This window comes from Bombus pascuorum, chromosome 3, assembly GCF_905332965.1.
Source record: "Bombus pascuorum chromosome 3, iyBomPasc1.1, whole genome shotgun sequence".
NCBI lineage: Eukaryota > Metazoa > Arthropoda > Insecta > Hymenoptera > Apidae > Bombus > Bombus pascuorum.
This window is the reverse complement of record NC_083490.1, coordinates 13,104,357-13,123,514: the sequence shown is the minus strand read 5'-3', so window position 1 is coordinate 13,123,514 and position 19,158 is coordinate 13,104,357. Positions and strand designations below refer to the sequence as shown.

General features: G+C 33.2%; 1 protein-coding gene and 1 long non-coding RNA gene across 13 annotated transcripts in view; one reads left to right on the top strand and one right to left on the bottom strand.

Annotated features, from left to right (window-relative positions):
* LOC132905063 (phosphatase and actin regulator 4B) overlaps nt 1-19,158 on the bottom strand; it is a 397,089-nt gene that overhangs the window by 143,076 nt on the left and 234,855 nt on the right. The gene's annotated exons all lie outside the window — the stretch shown is intronic.
* LOC132904940 (uncharacterized) lies at nt 12,392-18,618 on the top strand. Its single transcript, XR_009657701.1, has 5 exons — nt 12,392-12,587; nt 12,818-12,925; nt 15,923-16,435; nt 16,778-16,950; nt 17,029-18,618. It is a non-coding gene; the product is annotated as an uncharacterized LOC132904940 (long non-coding RNA).

The following is a 19,158-nucleotide window of genomic DNA, read 5'->3' as shown; positions in this document are numbered from 1 at the left end:
AAAAAACCTTTGTATGATTATCGACGATTATTTACTTTTTCCTTATTTCTATCATATTCATGAATTTTTCGTTCGACTCAAATAATCCAAATATTCCCCCTTTCCCCTGTGCTATATTTCGAAATAATATCTCCACCTCTATTCCGTCTCTATATGTGCTATTTAAAAAAAATGGCTAACAGATATCGAATATTATTTCTAATACTTTCATTACTCTTATTCTTTAAATATTCTTCGAATATTTCTGATAATCTGTATACTTTAATTTCAAGAGAAACACTATCGTCTTTGTTCTGTGTCGACTCAGTAGCACCATGTCACATAGAGATTAGAATAAGTGACCAGGACGATGATAATCTCGGTGTGAAAGTTTGAATGGTGGAGTTGAAAACGCATAGAAAGCTAAGCTTTCATCGTCGAGCTTATCTCGCTTTCCTGTATGACTGCTATTCGTGTTCAAGCGACGTTTTTCGGCACAGAGAACGTGTGAGCAGATCGCCCCCGAAATCATATTTCAGTTATGATCGCTGGGAGGCCAAGGTCGCTCCAACGACCAATTCTCTGCATTTTGGTTTGTGGCAGACTGGCAGGTTGGAGACTGACAAATGATAATGTAGCTTGTTGACGCATCCTTGCGAATAATAGCGAGATAAATTGTCTGGTTAAACGATTTTGCACTAGACATCCTACCAGATTTGGTCCATATTTACGTTGAAGTTTGGAAATTTCCTCCTTTGGGAAAGTAGAACTATTTTAATGCTTATTTTGCTCGTGTTTTATATCACGTTTGGTAGAATTTTATTTTTGCTCTTTTAAATATTCTATTAATATTAATTTAAATGTTTTGATATATATTTGATATAAAGTATGTACATTAACAAGTAGAAATTATATCATGCAATTTTTATTATATTATACAACCGTACAAGATTATAGAAATTTGCAGTTTACACAACACTTCATATATGTAATATATCCTCGATTTTGCTATTCTCTTTGAAATTTTTCAATTCACTCTTCCTCTTGCTTCACTAAAAACAACACTCTCTAGTCTTTATAAAAACTATGTTTATAAAACAAAGTTTATCATAAAATTAAAACGAGAGGACACTCATACAGACAGTTAGTCAAAAGTGAAATTAATCAACTTCATATTCTAAAAGTTTCTCATATTTACTATTACTTAAATTAAAAATTAAATTGATTAAATTACATTAAAAATTATGTATCTCGTATATCGTAAACGAACATAATAATTAACCTACTTAATAGTTTCACTCATCCCAAAGAACCATCAACAAAATCTCTAAAAAGTAAAGCGCTTCTCCCAGACTCATTTCAAAATCCCTCCTCATCTCCATTTCCATTCACCTAATCTCCTACCATTATTCACAATTGACCCGGTACCTTAAAACACCGAGAACCTTCGCCTATCACCATAATTACCCTGAACCCGTGGCAGGAAACAGAAAATGCGCGTTCACTTCGAATACACGGTCAAGAAGAAGAAAAAAAAACCTTAATCCCGCATGACCTTTGCCCCCGCGAAAACGAGATTACAAGCAGCCAACGATCCCACCGGCAACATCAGGAGAACCGAGTTTCCGCACGAATTAACGATTCTTTTTCTCTGGTGGCGCGGGTAATCCCTCTATTCGACGGTTTCCGTGCGAAACGTGTCTCACGAAAATGAACGTTGCGCGGCCTTGCCCCAGCGAAATTACACGGGACAGGAAAAAAGCGCGGAGAACCAGAAGAGTTAACAACTATTTCGAGAAGATCGAAGAGGAGAGAGAGGTCGAACGAAATCGATTTCAATTTTGCGGGACGACCCACCGAACGTTTTCAACCCTCTCGTTTCACACCGGCACGCAATTATTACCCAACTGGTGATTTTGGTTCGAGCGATCGTGGCTGCTTCGCGGATTTTCATGTCGTATACAGGCTGTTACAAAATATACGTCCTATACAGGATATCGCAAAATATTGTGTACCTTATAGATTATCGACTAATTTAACCGGTGCAAGAAGATTGATACACAGTGGACATGTTCGATTTTTGTAAAATTGGCAAATAAATGGTAATGGTACAAATCGGTAAGTGAATTTGATAAATCTGAAACTTCAGTGTATTATGTCTTCTTTACAAAAACACCGATAATGATAAGTTTCTCTGAAGTATAAATAGAAAGCCTGATAGAAATTCGATTATAAAAGATTTAAGGATTAATATCATAAAATCTTGCATAAATATCATAATTATACCTTTATATATAACATAACTCAGATCTGACTTAATGACCCAGTGAAATTATAATTAACCATGACCTAACAATAGTTGAGAGTTAACGTCAATTTTTCTGAGTTACGTAAAGTTGGGAGAATTTGCATTTTTCTTATCTGGATCTGCAGCATTCGATAAAGCTATCACTCAGCACGAAAGCGAGTAAGTACGGGGGATTAAGGTCTGCAGAGGAATTTTTTTACGACGGCAGGTCTAGCTGCCAAAAGTTTTCCACGGCCGAAGTTGCGGCTGCCGAGATAGCCAAGTCAACTGCATGCAAGTACTTGGTGAAATATGAGCTTGAGTGAACCATGGAAAAAGTTCATTCCTCAACGTCACGGGATATAGCCGATCCGCCACTCGCATCCTTTCCTACATGCCACGATCTCGACTAGACGAGGCAAAAGTTCCACTAAACGTTCATTACCCAGTCTCATTTCCAATTGGCAATGGCTGTTGTTTTCACATGACATGGACGAATAACAATGCATACGTCAAAATTTGTTTCTATTTTAATGATAGTTTAACAAATACTTGTTGATATTTTTGAAATGTTTATTTACTATCTGTACGCGAAGTTTTGTTAATTTGTCAATACTGTAGTTTCAAGAAAACCGGATAAATGTTTATTTTACATTGGTCATTCTTAAATTTAAATTTGAACTCGTGAAACTATATAAAATGCAACTATGCATATAGACAATATTTAAGGTACTCGTTTCTCCAGTTTTATGATTTTATTTTTGTTCATGCATTATAGTTGTAATCAACTTACTTTGATATGATGTAAGCAATTTCGATACACGTGTAAATCTGCAACTTTTGAAATTAATTTTTACATTCAGTTGTATTATCATTCTTGTTTGTAGAAAATTTAAGAAATGAATTTTATACAAGGAATTCAAGGATGACTGCATTCCCTTGAAAAGACACGCGCTACATCAAACAATAAAATCAAATCCTGGGCAACATATGTAATATTGCAGACAATAAAATCAACGTGTGCAATTAATTTGGAGAAAATTGATAGACAGAATGAAAACACACTGTGATCTTAATGTATGTATAATAATATCCAAATAACCAGTGCGGTTATATATTCTTTTATGCCATTTCAAACATACGTAACATTGTTACAGTTAGTGGTCTGTGTTTCAATTTCGAAAATGCACAGCATTTCCACATGTTTACCTTGAAAATATCCATTTATCTAATGTATGTTCCAATAAAATAGTTCCGCATGTAAGTTAAAAAAATTGAGATTCGGAGTGAAAGAATACATATTTTAAATTTAAAGTAGAAGTTTGTATCAGTTGCCATATAAAAATTGGCCAGAATTTCAGCGAAGCTACGGATGTCAGACATATATTTAATATAACTAATGTAGCAAGCAATCAACATATTAAAGAAAGGAACAATAATTCGATTTAAACGAATATTTTCCAACACTCCGATAATATTTTTCAATTCTATTCTTTCATTGTATCCCTCGTTCATCCATATTAATCGAACCAGTACAGAAACAAAGTTACACGAAGCGCGTAATATTTCCTTCGATCTATAGCAAGTGGATACAATGGAAAAGAAGTAATGCAACCCAGAAGAATGTTTCCATTCGCAACAGTATTCTTCACTCCACGTATTTCATCTTTTATTCCCTCCTCGCTGACATTATTCAGATTTTTTCATTTCTAAATTTCAGCTACGGAGTTAATATTCGAAATGGAGGACCTCTAGACGCCGTATTCTATTGAATTAACCATACAAGTATATGGAGACGTCGGTTTTGTTGGAAACTAGGAAAAAGACGTAATACGGAACGTCGATATCGGAAAAATCGTGACCGCGCGCGTCTCGGACAATAATCGCTTTGTAGAAGAAATAAGGACGCAGAGACGGCGCGGATGGTGTATTATTAAATTGGAAAACAATTAAATGCGCGCTGTAACTATAGCCATCGTCGGAAACCGGTAATAAACGTTTCCGCCGCTAGACAACAAATTGGTTTACGTGATCGAAACGAAGTGTTTCGCTTCTTTATTTCTTTTTAATATACCTACTGTAAGATGTAAAAGTCTGTGACTAAATGGATTCTTACGAAAGCTAAATTAACCCTACGCAGGCAACCTAAGGCAACCTATATTTTACCAACTTTAAACACTTGCAGTTTTTATTCTTAAGCAATTTTTATTTTTCCTGAAAAATTTCTCAAATATTTGACTAAAAATTCATTGTGTAACGTAGTAAAGACTTCAATAAATGTTCCAAAACGTTTCTAGATTTTTTAGAAGCTAGGACATTGAATATAATTAGGCTTGAACATAAACGATTAAGCTTGCCATTGTAGTTATAATGAAGAAACATTGTGGAAAATGAGTATTCTTCGCGATTTTCCGTAGCCATTAGAGATGTAGAAAATTTCCAGACAAAGTAATGAACTTGGTAATAGGAGGATGAATTTTTATTAATGTGTTTAATCGAGGAAGGGAGCCTGGCAGAAAAACTTCTTAATAGGTAAGATACGAAGATAATTTATCCTTATTCATATTTAATTATGCATTCGTGTGGAATTTACAATGTTGTCAAAAGGATAATTTCCTTCGGATTTGATTGTACTGAGAAATAGCAATAAATGGTAAATTACTTTCAGACCTTTTCTAGTTAACATTTGTTAAGTCTAGTTAACAAATGTTTTACAATAAAGCACGGATACGTGATAGAACGAACTAATTGGAATATAATTCGATTGTTCGATTATTTCAGTAAGTTCTACTGGTACTTTTGTAATAAAACTGAACAAATTATCTTTCTTTATAAACTGTGGGTGCAAGTGTTCTATAATAATATATATTAATTAATCGTGTAATTCAGGATTGGTATAATATGATGAATCTTGTCCTTAAAAAATTGGCAAAATAAAGACAAAGAATGATACAAAAATGTCTGTTTGCCTGAAAAAAAAAACCAAAAATTGTGAAATTTTGCAATGAATTCAATGAACCCAACTCTATCCCCAGACATTTTCCACAAAACATATCATCGAAACGAACTCGAAATGGTGCAAAACAACGACAAAAACGAGTCGATGGTGCGAGAACGAGATACGCAATCTCATTCATCATTCACCGTTGCCTGGTTATTATTTTCCCAGTTATCTTCTATTCTCGGTCATCCTTTCAAAGCGACCACCGATTTTCCTATGTGTATACACTGTGAGCCTGGTAGTATCTACCATGGCTCAAATTAAGGCGAAGATGAAGGAAACAAAATTACGGTTGATGTCTCACTTCTGAGAAAATCGAGTTTGAAAATTTGTCAAGTACATACATATTTTCTCGTAAATGAGACTTCAGGCGAAGCAATGTTGTTCTACGTGTTTCCTTTATCTGCGAATTATCCACTTTTCTTCAGTGGAAATTAAGTCAGATACAAGTCGTAACTAGCAAAATACGTATAAATACGACTACTTAAAACTTATGTTTTAGAATACATCTATGTATATCGAAACTTAATTTAACCCTTTAACTTCAGCCCCCAACTATTACATCTGTGCAACATTTACCTTAAACATCAAACTTTATCCCTGATTCTAACTTCTTTCCGTAGATTATGATAAAGTAAATATCCGCGTTACAAACAAAGTTTTTGAATCATCACCTCATGTTTCTTTTTTCCCAAATATAACATCCAATTTGAAGCTCGATTTTTTCAAAAACAATAACTCCAACGCAATTTTATTACTCTTCGCTATCTCCTTGTTACGAATCGTATAATCTCCTTGGCTTCGTATATATTAGGTTGTCCGGAAAGTGTCTTTCTTTAACAGACATGTCTTTTACAACGACGCATCTTTATACAAACATGAAAGCTAATCTATCAAACGTTGTGATCTTTAGTTTGATAGAACAAAATGGATCATACGTAATTCGGTAAAATAATATAAAACGGAAATTGTTGTGCATCCATTATTTCTTTATAAAACGAAAGAAACTTTTCAGACGACCTAATATTATGAATGTGGCTCTACAATGTGTATAATACACCTAGAACCCGGTTGGTGGCGGGCAAAAGCAAAGCCCTCGAAAATCTCGCGTGGAAACGAGTCGAGCCCGCAGAGGGCGAATGGCAAGGGGCCAGGGTCGCGGCGAAACGTGCCAACGATACGGGAACTATCGCTCGTTTCTTGCCTTCTCGCCACGTGCCAATCCGGCATCAAGCTATCGATCCGTCGACGCAGCACCTCCGCTCCACTTTCGGAAGTCCGCAGGTTCCCTGTGCCTTCCGGTCGCGGCCACGGAAATTTTACTCGCCTGGTAAGCTCACACACTTTGCCCCGAAAACCCCTTCACGCCTTAGGAAAATGAACGTTCGCGTCGTTCCGTCGCGAAAATTAGAAGCACATTGAACGTTCGTTGGAAATGGTAACGAGGGTAGAGCACAGTCTGCCTATTACGATAATATTCGGTATTTAACGTGTTCCATGTTTTACGGAAATTATGAGCTTCAGGTAGGTGCGGCAGGATTACCTGAAAAGTTTCTTCGTTTCTCCGCTCGATACTTCAGCCTCGTTTTCTATTTCTCGTTAAGACTGCTTCAATTTTCACCAGTTTGTTAACTATATTCACTATTCTGAGGTATTTTATTTATACATTTGTTTTTTAATTTGTTATACATTTATTATATTTATTATTTATACATTTATTTTTTAAAAGTATCTTTTTTGGATACACTTTTATTTTTAAGCATTATTTTTTAATTTTACTTTCACTTGTTGTTCACTTTTATTCATTCATTTCATTACTGTTATTGCTACCTTTATTTTTCATTTGTATCTCTATTTGATAATTAAGTCTAATTTTTTAACCCAATTTGACACTATTTATTTAGAAAGTTTAGATTTTTCATGATTTTCAAATCAGCCGATTTTTAATTCGATTAGTAAAGGATTTACCACAGAAATTAACCAGTTGTAATAAAACCTATTCCAAATGACACGAAAAAAGATAATTTATTTAACAATATTTAAATTGCTTAAGTATAATTGATTTTCATATGTTCCATTTATGCAAGACACTTATCAGCTATAAGAAATTAACACGTAATTTCCAGATAATTCCAATATTGTATATTTGATAGCTACTAGTCCTTCTAGTAATACCACGACTGGTATAATTTAAAAATTACGACATAAAATTATTAAAGTTTAACTAAAATATTCAAAAACATCGTCTAATTAATATATAATCGTCTATGATTAATTGCGTCAAATTCTTAGCATTTTCATTATTCTTTATTCTCAAAAAAATGTAGTTTTTTTTCGTCAATGGAATCTTCTCTTTTATCAACCATCCCGGTCACAAATGACCCACGCAAAATGGAATGTTTTAACGAGGAACACTTTAAAATTGTAAACGAACACTTGACGTTTTGGCTTTAATTTTGTCGCCTGGTTTCTGCTTGTTAAATGAATGTTCTCGACTTGGATATTAGAAGGGTATACTAAGGGTGTACTTGATGTTAGCGTAGGCCGAGTTCAAGGTTAGATTTGCGCTTTTAACTCAACGATTTTAGATAAAATTTCTGATGAAGGAATTCCGTAGACGGATAGAAAGCAACGATGTAATTTAGCAGGTTAATAAACGAACGTTCTTGAAAGTGGAGATGAACATCAGTACGCTAGCATCCAGCTAAAATCGCGCTCCGAATAGGTCAAAGATAAAATGAAAGTCTTTTTCTTAAATTTCTTTCTGTCAACATCGTCGAAAGATTTCCGTGCTAAATTCTAGAATTTATTAAAACTATGCGATATCTCATAAATATTAAAATTATACAATTTCAAATACCCATTTGCTTCTTTCACAAATTGACAAATATTAAACTAAAGTACAGTAAAGTAACAAATAAGATAATACCTAAAAATATATTGTCTTGCTATCTTGTATAGCATATTATCTAAAATACGAAATTCTTTATCAAAAGATTCCAGAAACCTTATAATAGATACAATAATAGTATAATAATTTACTTTTATAACAAATCACGAATATATATATATACACATATATTATTCCAAAACGCATAACCTGAGAAATCCCACATATTTCATACAAATGATAAATTCTATTTTTCTAAACGAATTCATAGTTTCTTAACTTGAGACAATTAAAAAGACTAAAAAGAATATGTAGCCGCAATTCACATTACTTAAATTTTTAACCCTTTCGAAACAATAATTTCATCGGTTAAAATCAACCCCATAATAATGTAAATCCCATTTACCCAAGTATTTCGAAAGTTTCACGAATCTGAATCATTAAACGAGTATACATAAAAAAATAACAGAGGATGATGATACAGTGGCGTTTGATCGGAATATTCGCCGGTAAACTCGGCCACGTGTCTACGTTGGACTAAACGTAGCGAAATTATAAATCGGTGGGTAAAAATTCGCCTCACGTTACTGGCGGAACGTTTCCAAAATGCGAATTCATCGAAAGCATCGTGAACTAGATACATATATAATTCCGTGAAATAATGCAAATTTCGTAAATGAACAACGGCAACATTCAACTGAAATTACGGCTCGGTCGATTGGACTCGTCCTATGAACGTCCACTTCGTTCGCAAATACAACCGGACAAAAGGTGCAAACTCGTATCTGCAAATATTTAGAAATGGCCCAGGGCGCGAAGAGAACATGACGATCCTCTCATCATCTTTTTTTTTTCAGATACTATTCCTCCTATTTCCTCGCGAACGTTTCCGGAAATTGTATCCGTGGCTGGACAGGAAAATAGATAGAGGGACGTGTCGTCGAGGGGGAAACTGATTTTCCCCAGCTTTATTAGGAAATAAGCGAAGATTGCTTAGAAAGATGTGTCTCGGGTCAAATGAAAATGAAAATTAAAGGTGGTGTCTCTGGTGGTAGATTCCTTTATGTTTTATTTATTTATCCTTTCGATTTTAATTTTAGACATTCGTGTTCTCTGTTAATACGGTTATTGTTTTTAAACAAATTGAGAGGCTTTAAGGTGTTTGGTATTTAACAAAATCGCAAGCATACGATTTTTCTTTGGATTCCATTTATTTATTTATTCTTAATTCCAGATTTTCACGTTTTAGACGTTCTACTAGTAAATTGAGCAAGTTCGAAGTATTTGATGATTAACAAAAACATTCAATAGATTCTCCAATAGTAACAGATTGAATTCTCCATTAAGCTGCAAAAATAATGCTTAAGGAACAAATACAGCACGATGAAACCATTAAAATTATTCTATATAACTTTAATACGTTATGCTACTAATATTAAGGTAAATTATGATAAAAACACTTCGTAAATCGAAATGTATAATAAATAGCTATCGTGTCGTAGCACAAAATTGTTAGAAATTCTGAATTCTCTAACGTAGGCGATAGAAATTCACCAAAACAATCCTCGAACTTCACTCATCGCTGAGTTTACGAAAAAGAAAAAGCAACGCTGGAAATTCTCATCAAGTCAGGTAACTAATTCTTTTTGGGAAACAAACGAATTGGAAGAGCACCACGTTATTGCCAGAAACTATTTGTAACGGCCGATGGGCCCTTTGTTCTTCGCTGATGGCGCAAAATGAATACCAAATAAGGGGCGCGCTCAGTTTTCAACGATGGTCGCTCTAAATTAAATTTCAATCTACAATAGCCAGAATGGCTCACGCCACCGGAAAAACATTCGTTTACCTAAGCTCCGGGAAATCCGGAAATGCTGGACGACCTTGACATTTTGTGCACTAGCGCTTCTTTAAGCGAGGCGCGCGCATCGATTCAACCCTAAGACACTCGCACACCCCGTTTATTTCGGTACCCATTTCCCACCAACGCCACGTGGCCGAACTTCTGTTCTCGAGTCTTTTCCAGTAAAACGAGCTAGGAACCCGGGGAAACAACATAACGTACCTCTGATCTTGGCAGATGCTCAGAATTACTTAGGGCTGAAATGATGATAGCGATATTAGCTCTCTGTGAATTTTATTATTATTAGTATTCTTTAGAGGTAGATTTGGAAATTTAAGTATAGACTTGACCTGAATTATTAAAATATTTTATTCAGTCGTTTAGAAATTTTATTAAGCTATATTATCGATATTTATCATATTGTTTGAGGGTACATTCGGAGAATTAAATATGGACCCTTATCTAGATTATTTAAATGCAGATTACAGATTCAATAAAATATGATCGAGATTACATAAATATCTTATTAGTTGTGTTCTATTTCATTTCGAAGAAATATAAATAGATTTTGTATTATATTTGTACATATGATATATTACATTGAATATTGATATATTTGGATATGATATAAGCTAAATTATTTAGATATTATTTGTTTAGTTATGTACTGGAAGTTAGAGAAATTATTAAATGGAAGATAAGTTACACGTTAAAATATTAAACATTATACCATAGTAATTTTTCTTCTGCATTGTCTATATTATGTAATGTTAATACAAGTTATCTTTTGATTTTATATAAAGCTTTTTTTGTTATGTCATTCTTCATTCTTGTATTGAAGTTACTTCAAACAATGGTATCAACTCTTTGTTGCTAAATTATCATAAAAATATTTGCATAATACCCTTTGCTTCATAATAAGTACACACAAACTTAATTAAAGTTGATTTAAAAAGTAGAACTACATTCAAGAGCAGTCTAATAGCTTCCGAAAAGCGGTGACCATTTAACGAACACGCAACAATATTTCCCTTTGCATTTCACAGCAAACAGACAAGAACGCAATTATATCTCATCCACTATCCCATTTCTCACAGACAGAAAATCCACATCAAAAACAAAAGAACACCTACAAATAACGGGCCGTAAAATTAATTATAAAATCATAAAAGCTTCTCCCAGGGAAAACGACTCATCGTTTTGCCAACAGTTACATGTCTCCATTAAACGCAGAAACAATGAGCATCGCTTCCCTTTCATGTCCTTTGTTTATCGTTATTATTAATTATTTTTCACGAATATTAAAAAAAATGATACAAAAAAACTATCGATGAAAAAACACGAAGGAAGATAAAAAGCGATTAGAAAAGATTAAAAATAAAAAGGAAGTTCTCTTTAAAGTCAATACGATAACCATCTATTTTTTTTATTAAACTATAGATACGATTATTCTACTGATTGCTTATTTTTATATAAAATATGAATACATTCGATGCTTAAGATGAAAATACATTTTTCGCCATGTCGACCTGATTTCAAAATATTTTATTTAAAAAAAAAAAAAAAAAAATATGAAAAGATTTAATTACCGAACAGATTTCTACAATACGATGAATTTTACCTTAAAAAATGAAAAATAATACATACAATAATTAACATTAAATATAAAATACAGTACTATACTTTATAATATCATATAATAATATAATAAATTTATACGAACGTATAAATTTAGAATATGATCATTTTTGTTATGAATCCCATGATCAATAAATATTTGATAAAACTTTAATCCTAATTCCAGACTTTTTCAACAAAACGTACTATCTAAGCGACAAATATTGAACAAATAGGTAGCAAAAAGTACGAATGAAAAATAAAGAAAAATACAAAGATTAATGGAAAGGGATAAAAGGAGATTAAAAATAGAAAAGAGGCTCGTTTTAGAATCAGTATGATAATATTCCACTCGAATTTTGATCGTCGATGGAAGCACGTTCGTTCGAGAGTATCGACGAAGACGGAAGGGTGCACGCGAGCTGCGCGCGAGCTGCGCGCGAGCTCTGCAAGCCTGCATCCCTTGCAATTGGTCCCGGGGATCCGACGAGCAGAGCTGCACGACTTGCCCTGGCGTAGTTAGACAAATTGCATCGTCGTTACCCAACAACTCCCATTTTTCTGTCGTTTCCCGCATTTATTTCGAGGGGCTGCGAGAAAATTCATTCGACCGAGACCAGCCGCGATTCTGATCGATTCCGCGTGCAAGCTTGGACAAAGCGAAAAGAGAATGTCCTAATTGAGACGGCGACCTTTCGTATTTTATTGTTGCCGTTCCGCCGATGTTGAAAATCGTTTTTTTTTCTTTTTTCTTTTTCTTTTTTTTTTTAATCAAGCAGCGGTAAAGGGAAATTGGTTGGAATTTGAATGATCGCGGAATTGGTGTCGCGTGTCAAGGTTCGCGTTGATTTGTGCTTTAATTGGCGGAGAAGAGAGAATCGGTGAAAAGTTTATTTTTTATTAATTTGGAATATTCGAAAACTGTGGACTGTGAAAAGTTATTGGAGAATTTTATGGAATCATACGTGAGGTAATACAGATATATGTTCAATATATCGTTTATTGATGTGCTTAGATTTATTCGTCACAGTTACAAGTTATTTATTTAACGAACAAACAAAATTGAAATAAATCATAATATCATTAAAATTGAGTAAATGAATTGTCTTGTATGTATTAGATTCTTTCCAATTTACATATTGCTAACAATTACATTTGTTCAAAATACCTGTCTTTTAAATCTCATATTCTATCTAAAAGCATCTTCGAAAATAGCTACTACCGATAAACCGATCGCGTGCCGTAGCCTCTTTGAAAGGAAGATACGTAAAAGCACGGGAATAAATTCTACCTCTGAACATTGTAGAGGTAAATAGTATCTATCGATAAAAATTGCACGATTGGAATTTGAATTCGGTTCCTCCTTATCTCATCGAATCTTTCCCACCAACCGAGCTATTCCAGCCATTGACAAATTCTCTCTTATCCAGTTTAATCTTGCGAAATGACCACTACCTGCAGTTCATTTTTATCCGACTAGGAAAATCAAACCTCGACATGATACGGAAACTAAACTCACCAGCTTGGAAACGACTTTTGAGAATTTAATGGAGACGCAATTTCACGACTGAAACGTTGAGTGGGATTCTGAACGAGAATTTTCTACTTGTTGGATGAATTGTTTTAAATCAGGTTCAATTCGGTAAAAATTCTTCTATCCACGTAGAATGGATAATGTAATTATTAATTAAGTTCACAGAAGTACTCGAACGCTTTTTATAAACAGATTATGTGTGTTACATGAAACATTCTTGAAATTTCATTGCCATTGTTATGAAACTTGACTATCATGATTATGTTGGTAAAGTTTAACATAAATCTGAATCTGACGATACAGAAATGATAAAATATGACAAGACATTTAGAACGAGTATATATATTTCCCGAAGATCAGAAAAGTATTCAAACAGTCAATTATCCATAATAATAATAAATCTTCGTATTCAGTAGGACCATATCCAACATTTATTATACGCTTCAGATCGATAACCATTTTATTCGTAATGAACGTAACGATCATGTTAATGAATACTTTTTATGGAATAGTTTAATGTGATAAAAAGTCCATTTTCAAATTGGATTTAATTAAAAACTGTTAGTCTAAAAATTGTAAAAATTATAGAATAGCGAAAAAAATAATTCTTAGAGGATTAGGTAAAATTACTCGAGCGTTGTAATAACAATTCCACAGATTTGTCAAAAATCATTGTTTTCGATAAACGATAGTCGGATTTCGGATCGTGGATTCATTAAGATCGACTTATCTCGTGATAGTCTTAATTGAATCTCTCGCGAAGCATCGCACGCACGAGTTTTCACCTCTTCGCGAGTTTATCGTTGCTCTTGATTGGTCCTCGTGCCAACGAACGTGCGAACCCATCGTTTCTTCTCCAGTACACTCACTATGGCTACGTGTAAAACATTGTCAGTCGATGAAATGGAGGATTATTGGTTCGTTCATTGGTTGGAAATCGCACAGAGGAAATTGCAGATACGCCAAATTCAATTTGTACAGAGTATTCCTGGTTGAAATACGATCGAGATAAAAGTCTTTTGTTAAAATAGATATTGTGGATCTTTCGGGCTTTCAGCCAACAAAATTCTATGGAAATATTAATATTGGTATATATACCTGCGAACTGAATTCATAGTTTTGTTGGCAATGGAATATTCACAATAATATCGATTAAAGAATATTACATGCAATTTTAATATTGATAACATCAAGGTGTAATTTTCATAATGACCACAGATAGTGAAATTAAATTTTTATCTACTATCATTTCATTTACGATGAATATAATTATTTCATTAATTCATATTTCCTCGAGGATAGTCTTACGTAAGGAATTCTTCTATTTTTTATTCAATTTTATCCATAGACGATCAATTATTGTAGGTATATTTTATTTATTAAAATATAACGTTCATTACATTTTCGCAGAAAGTTGCTCAGAAATTAATTGGAAAGGATTCTAATTGCTACAGCGTAAATACACAAAGTAATAAAATTTTTTTATTTTCTTTGGAAAATTACGTTGCCCTGTCAGGAAACTTAGCGAATTATGTTAAAATATTTATCCATGCAGGTTTAGATGTTCATACTCGCGAGCATTATTTACAAGCGACAAAACCGATAATTTTGGATTTAGCCTGAAAGCGGATATCCGGGGATATCGAGTACGCTACATGATTTTCACTGCATGGAAAATTTACGATTCGTAAGTCAAGCATAAGCAACAATGAAAATTTTCTATGTAAAATGAAAATATGTCTATATGTAGTTAAAAGGTAGTACATGTGAAGCTAATAGAACCATTTTCATTCCATTATTTCGATGTTAAATTCGATTATCTTTCCACAAGAAATATCATTTATTTTCCGGAAGCTTCAACAAAAATAAAAGAATCATTTACAATCAAACGTGATAAATTGAATTATAGGTAACATTTAATATCGTGGTACTTTTTGTATTAAAAGAATAACAAATGAATCATGACATGTAAAATCGCTAATTGAAACTTGTAATGTTGATTCTTATTACCATATTTAATTACTGCTGGCTTATTGTTTAAATCGAAGCAGAAATTCCAATAACAGGCACACACGACCACTGAATATTAAAACAAATATTGCAACACAACTACTTGTGACGTAACAACAGTATGATCATTGTGTGCAGTATTGTTACATGGGACTTTTTGTTTTTCTATACTTACTTTAATAAAAATAATCAACCGACCATCGATTTTTAAATTTCGCAAGATATATAGATTTTACAAATATTTTTATTTTTCGTAAGAACAATATCGCCTTAAAATGTAATTCTTTGAACCGTGTACAGTGTACGACCAGAAAGCCATCCATCTAACAATATGAAGAGATTGCTAACTACTCAACCGAACGGATAGACTTCGTATAATGGCGAACCATACATCAAATGATAACAAAACTATTTCACTACTATTGGGTATTAAAACCTAGCTATGAGAATATTCTAAACCTGAAGAAGCTAAGAAGAAAAGTCTACAGCCTAATCAATATTTTAAATTTCATGATATGCCAAAGTTTTGTAAAAACTCTAACTTATACAGGATAAAAACATAGAAAAATACTTAATAAACATTTAATGAATATTCTAAATTCATTGACGTGCGATTATTTAATACCTCAAATTACCAACTTATACAATAGCAACAGCAATAATAATAACAGTCTGTTATATTAGAGAACGTAGGTCAATTGTTAAGTAGAAACATTATACATTCAAGGATTACAGAAGGTAAGGAAAATATATTCAAACAGCATCCAGAAACAACAATTTCCTCGTGATGAAAAGAAAAAGGAAAAAAAAAGAAAGATCGTTAACGAAAGTCCTTAATATTAGGATCCGAGAATGGGATCATCCGTTTCTCAGCGAATTAACAAAGTTGATTTGCAAGCAGTCCACGGCGCATTCGCACGGCCAATTGGCAGTAAAACATTCGTCAGTTAATAAGTAGTGTAACCGACTTCTAATTATTTCCTACCCATCCGGTAGTTTTCAACCGACGCCGACGTGATCGGAATATCGGCGAAATCGCACGAACACCCATGCGACTAATTCGTCACCAACACGATCCGACCCGCCCTTATCCAGCCGGATATCGAACATTCAGTATAACAGTACGTTCTCTATCGATCGTTCCAAGTATATATATACATATGGAAACGTGACGGATCCAGGATGGAACCTCAAGAGATCGATAGAAATTGATGGATTATGAAATTGCTGGATAATGTGATCTATGCATCTGAAGGGTGATTACATGGATGAAGGTATGAATGTTGATTTTTAAATTGTAAATGGTGTAGTGTAACAATAATGTAGGTGTTGTTTATACTTTTTTTCATTGAAAAATCGTAATTATTTTTTTCTATAAATTGGAAGGGGATAATACTTTCTGCAAGAAAAATAGCTTGTCCGTGTATGACATGCTGGTAGATAACCAGGTAGAAAGGAAGTAGAATTAGTTTGTATAAAATTACTTTTTAATAATAAAATGTTAAGGTTTGGATTGTTTAATCTTCCTTTCTCTACCATTGATAATATTCTAATAATAAAATATAAGAACTTGAACTGCTTAACTTTTTATGAAAATTGCTTATCGATGAGTTTAGATCCATGGAATTCGTAATTTCATTTATTATGAAGATTAAAGATTCGAGAGAGGAATTTAAATAGATCAACAGAAGTTGGCGATTAATGTGACTCGAAAGGAGGTTAATTTATTTATTCCATTAGAGTAAATATATTGAAAGTGGTGTTTAAATTACAAACTACAGTAAAGATGGTGTTATTATTTAAAAGCTTTTTTGTTCAATATCTTCTTCAAATTTTATTCATAGATTTAAAGGAAGCAATATTGCAGTGTTTCGAAAAATCGAGCAGGATATTACATCGGATATTGTGTGTCGGCTCATCCGTGAAAATCAATGGTACAATTGACGACGTACGATGTAAGAATGTAAAAGTAGATAAGAATGATAGCTCTTGTAAGCTCTTGAAGCTTCGCTAATCTTGATCATATGAGATAAATCCACCTTTGTATCAAGCGAATACAAATACGGCGATACATCAGAATGAGAAAACAAAGTGTTAGCTTACAAAATTACTCAAATCCAGCATAACCCGATTTCTTAATATGCTTTTCACTCTGTTAATTATCTATCAATTAATTGAATATTTAAAATCTACCTACGCAGTAACAAGAAACGAAAGGTTCAAGAAATTTGAGGCGTTTAAGGAAAATATCAAACTCAAAGCAGAGGTTGGCACCGAAATGTCTACGATCTTACAGTATTATCAAACTTTATGACATAGAATTAGTAACACTTTAAATACACCATAAACTATTGCACGCATAAATTTCCACTTCAGATGTTTTATAGGAGTTTTTACGCTCATTCTAAATAAGATACGCGAATATTTTACGATCTTTTCACGTAAGCAGAAAATATTCCAAATTTTAGAAGGTATCGAGAATTTATGCAGCCGAGAAACATAAATTTCTGTTACGAAATGACAAACTATACGCTTAAACGAAGCATATACTGCCTGCAGAGATATCCGAATATAAAATACAGATAAAAAAAAAAGAACAAAAAGAAAAATACAAATTCATGTTGATAAATCATTGCCGTTAATTTGTTAACAGTGTATTAGTAAATTGAGAAGAACTATCTCTGTTATGCGAGATATTCATTCATCCAGAATATGAAATCGGTCAATATTCTAACATCAAAAAATTCCAATATACAATTTTGCTATAGCGAACAATAATTCTGTACACGAGTACTTTTAGCGAGATGAACCTGATTAAGTAGTTTCCTAGAAACTTGAAGAATTACACTACTAAAATTAAATCTACTTCAAAATAGAAATTTCGGGAATTTAATAATGCCATAAATGATACGTATTTGGCGAATAATTTAAAAATGCAATCTTTAAAATGCATGTATCCTGTTTAAAATCTTGATGTTTAAACGTCTGAGTCGATAAGAGGTATTCGCGAGATAAGGAAATGTAATCAAGGGAAATTATCGGAATAATTATGGTTAAATATCGAAGCCGAATATCGAATTTTCAGGCAAAAATTCGACACAGCGATCCTTGGAACGTTGTTAAACGTTCTCATGATGTCTCACAACTCTTGCTGGGAATGTCGTTGAGAGCAATTGTTCAAGGTCTCGTCGATCATTTGTCAATCGATAGCACGCTATTGATTCCACGCTAGAAACAAGGAGAATTCTGTTCGCATCGATGCGACCCGATTCCACTATTCAAAAAAAGATGCTGCAAAACCCGGTAGTAAACAGAAATTGAATTATCCTGTGTCATTTAAGTTAGTTAGAGTGGAGTTTGCACTATTTTTTCAGCAGCAATACATTCCGTGTTTCGTTATAACCTCACACGATAAAAAATGAAAGTAAAAGAACATAAATACAAAAATTGTCTATAATATTAACTTCTATAATATATCTGTGCGTTAATATTTCATAAACACCTTCCTACGACCCTTCTTTCTAATTTTGTATTTTCTGAACATTTAATGAATAGCTATTATTCATTAATGTACCTATTCAAAAATATTTACAAAAATCTTTCGTATATAGGGTGATTGAATACGAACGATCATCAAAAATAATCCGGTATCTATTGATTGTATTAAAAGATATTTGAAATGAAATTTTTTGTACTTAAGAGAACTCGTTATACTGATACATTTTTATTCTTTCATATTTTATGATTTCTGAGGTATGGAGGGTCACCTTGTAGCTCTTTAATATTTTTAGTCGATAGAAAGTTGTATTCAATACATGAATTATGAATGAGTTTTCTATCGTAACAATATCTTTCATGGACAAGGAAACAGGGACAGTAAATGAAGAGCTGGGAAAATTCGGTGAAGACTGAGGGATCGAACAAAGAGTGGCGCCGCTAAAATGCGCTCCACGTGAATCCCGGGATCCTTGCGTGAAATCTACGGCGATGAATGAAT